Source organism: Lampetra planeri, chromosome 48, assembly GCF_965212315.1.
Source record: "Lampetra planeri chromosome 48, kcLamPlan1.2.h2, whole genome shotgun sequence".
Taxonomy (NCBI): Eukaryota; Metazoa; Chordata; class Hyperoartia; order Petromyzontiformes; family Petromyzontidae; genus Lampetra; species Lampetra planeri.
In genome coordinates, this window is record NC_136154.1 from 3630430 (window position 1) to 3634229 (window position 3800).

Sequence of the window (3800 nt, forward strand, 5' to 3'; positions counted from 1 at the left end):
TAGTCTCACATGGGTTGGACCACATGACGCCAAAAGGCGCACAACTCAAAGACAATGCACCATCAGAGTATGAGAGCTCGGGGCAAGCATCTACACTATGGGAACCTCATTTGCCAGTAAAAATATGATAATTGGTTCTTTACCCTTCTATCTGGCAACAAAACTGACACCTTTTTACAAGGAGTCATGTTTGCATAGACCGCAATACCTGCAGTCATAATACAAACAAAAGAACATAACTCTGATAATGTGCACTGTCCTTGAAGTTGATTGGTCCACACCCGAGACAGCTTTCCTTAGAGCCTAGTCTCACATGGGTTGGACCAGATGACGCCAAAAGGCGCACAACTCAAAGACAATGCACCATCAGAGTATGAGAGCTCGGGGCAAGCATCTACACTATGGGAACCTCATTTGCCAGTAAAAATATGATAATTGGTTCTTTACCCTTCTATCTGGCAACAAAACTGACACCTTTTTACAAGGAGTCATGTTTGCATAGACCGCAATACCTGCAGTCATAATACAAACAAAAGAACATAACTCTGATAATGTGCACTGTCCTTGAAGTTGATTGGTCAGACACCCGAGACACCTTTCCTTAGAGCCTAGTCTCACATGGGTTGGACCAGATGACGCCAAAAGGCGAACAACTCAAAGACAATGCACCATCAGAGTATGAGAGCTCGGGGCAAGCATTTACACTATGGGAACCTCATTTGCCAGTAAAAATATGATAATTGGTTCTTTACCCTTCTATCTGGCAACAAAACTGACACCTTTTTACAAGGAGTCATGTTTGCATAGACCGCAATACCTGCAGTCATAATACAAACAAAAGAACATAACTCTGATAATGTGCACTGTCCTTGAAGTTGATTGGTCCACACCCGAGACAGCTTTCCTTAGAGCCTAGTCTCACATGAGTTGGACCAGATGACGCCAAAAGGCGCACAACTCAAAGACAATGCACCATCAGAGTATGAGAGCTCGGGGCAAGCATCTACACTATGGGAACCTCATTTGCCAGTAAAAATATGATAATTGGTTCTTTACCCTTCTATCTGGCAACAAAACTGACACCTTTTTACAAGGAGTCATGTTTGCATAGACCGCAATACCTGCAGTCATAATACAAACAAAAGAACATATCTCCGATAATGTGCACTGTCCTTGAAGTTGATTGGTCAGACACCCGAGACAGCTTTCCTTAGAGCCTAGTCTCACATGGGTTGGACCAGATGACGCCAAAAGGCGCACAACTCAAAGACAATGCACCATCAGAGTATGAGAGCTCGGGGCAAGCATCTACACTATGGGAACCTCATTTGCCAGTAAAAATATGATAATTGGTTCTTTACCCTTCTATCTGGCAACAAAACTGACACCTTTTTACAAGGAGTCATGTTTGCATAGACCGCAATACCTGCAGTCATAATACAAACAAAAGAACATATCTCCGATAATGTGCACTGTCCTTGAAGTTGATTGGTCAGACACCCGAGACAGCTTTCCTTAGAGCCTAGTCTCACATGGGTTGGACCAGATGACGCCAAAAGGCGCACAACTCAAAGACAATGCACCATCAGAGTATGAGAGCTCGGGGCAAGCATCTACACTATGGGAACCTCATTTGCAAGTAAAAATATGATAATTGGTTCTTTACACTTCTATCTGGCAACAAAACTGACACCTTTTTACAAGGAGTCATGTTTGCATAGACCGCAATACCTGCAGTCATAATACAAACAAAAAAACATAACTCTGATAATGTGCACTGTCCTTGAAGCAGCATCCCCTCCCTTTGATGATGCTAATCCTGCATAATGCACGGGCATAATATGACTTTGAAACCCCCCGCACACCTCCTACGCATTTCACAAGTAGTTCTAATCACATACCTGCATTTCCCATAAATATGCTAAATTCCTCTTGATATGCAAATTCTTTTGTCAAGGCGCCCTTCCCCCCTTCCAACCCAGCTTAAATATACGCTCCAAGCGTGGTGGTGTTTCATTCAGACGCTGTCTCCCCGACAGACCTGGTCTTCACCTGAGGACGGCTGCTTGCGTTGTGGCCGAAACGTCGTGAGAATTATTTCATTATGTTTTACTTTTATTATTTTATTACTTCCCTTCTACGTGACTTTACCGAAAGAACCAAGAAGATGAATCCCTGCAGTCACGAAAGCTTTAAATTGAAAAATACACTGAGAGAAGTTTAGTCGACTGCATTTTATTTTCCTGAAGCTTCTAAATGTAGAAATTCAACAACAAAAGCCATGGCAAACTCTGCAAACCAACCAAAGAAACCCATTTACCACACTGAACAGAATAAAGTAAAGTCGCATGTTTAAATGCATTCCCAGACATACACATATATAATAGCCCAGATCTGTCCTGTCATTATTTATTTCATTCTGTGATTAACGAGCCACATTGGTTTAAGTGCGTCACGTGACCGCGAACAACCATCCAAGCAGAGATTAGCCCCTCCCAAACATGTACGCCCCCCGATGCTGCCCTGAGGCAGAGCCGTGCTCCATCCACTGCTGCCCTAGGGGAGAGCCGTGCTCTCCACTGCTGGCTTGAGGGAGAGCCGTGCTCTGTCAACTGCTGCCCTGAGGGAGAGCCGTGCTCTGTCCATTACATTAGTACTCGAGTTTTTTTTGGTGCTCAAATACACTGCTGGATGAAGGCCCACCGCACGCTGTGCGAGTGAATCGTAAGGATTTACTTGACCAGTCTGTTGGGGGCCGCCGCATGCTGTGGTTGTGCGGGAGCGCTGCAGGCTATGGTTGTTGCGGGGACCCCGCAGGCTGTGGTTGTAATATGTTGTTGGGGGGCGCCCCCCAACAACCTAGTTGGAGTATATTTCACCTCAACGCACAATACTATAGCGGAGTATTATTAGACAGTTTTTAACATAGGCCATTGTGGACATGAAGGCAGTGGGATGCATCCCAGTTCCAGGCCGTGAACCCAGGATCCCAGCTGTGCTGGCTCAGTGTCCCTGACACGGCCCATTACGAAACCTCCTGAGACACCAGACCCAGGTCTTGAACTCAGGCTCTCGAATTGATGGCTTCAGTGTCTATGGACACGGTCACTATGGACCTCCTAAGACACCTAGACGCGGGTGTTGAACTTTGGCACTCGAAATTCATGGCTTCAGTGTGTCTATGGACACGGTCACTATGAACCTCCTGAGACACCCAGACCCAGGTTTTGAACTCAGCAGCTCGGCATTGATGACTTCAGTGTAATACGGCCACTATGAACATGACAAGCTGATGTGCTAATAGTAAGGAAAAACATTGGAGTTAAGATGATACTGATGATAATGTATAAGAAAAGTCGTTATAGGATGGGGATAGTAATTTTCAGGATTGTGGTTATAGTATGGGGATGGTAATGTATAGGATTGAGGTTAACAGGATGCTGATGTTAATGTAGAAGCATAGCGGTTACAAGGTGGGGATGGTCATTTATAGGATTGCGGTTATAGTATGGGGATGGTGATGTGAGATGATTTCGGTTTTGGATTGGGAATGGTAAGGTACATGATATCGACTAACAGGAAGCTAATTTTGGTTGCCAGGTAACCGACTGGGCTACAGCTTTCCTGCATCGACGTTCGTCTTCAGCAGCTGATTGGCGGCTTTCACGTAGAGTGCAAGGTCCACAGCTGGAAGAACATCGATCAGCAACATCGTCATCATCAGCAACATCATCATCAGCAACATCATCAACAACATTGTTATCAGCAACATCGTCGTCATCAGTAACATCAGCAACATC

The 3800-nt window shown here is 44.9% G+C and overlaps 1 long non-coding RNA gene across 1 annotated transcript; it reads right to left on the reverse strand.

Annotated features, from left to right (window-relative positions):
- Positions 1-2219: 2219 nt before the first annotated feature.
- LOC144733797 (uncharacterized) lies at positions 2220-3518 on the reverse strand. The gene is made up of 2 exons (XR_013588396.1): positions 3203-3518; positions 2220-3034 (listed from the first exon to the last, which is right to left on the reverse strand). It is a non-coding gene; the product is annotated as an uncharacterized LOC144733797 (long non-coding RNA).
- Positions 3519-3800: the final 282 nt, after the last annotated feature.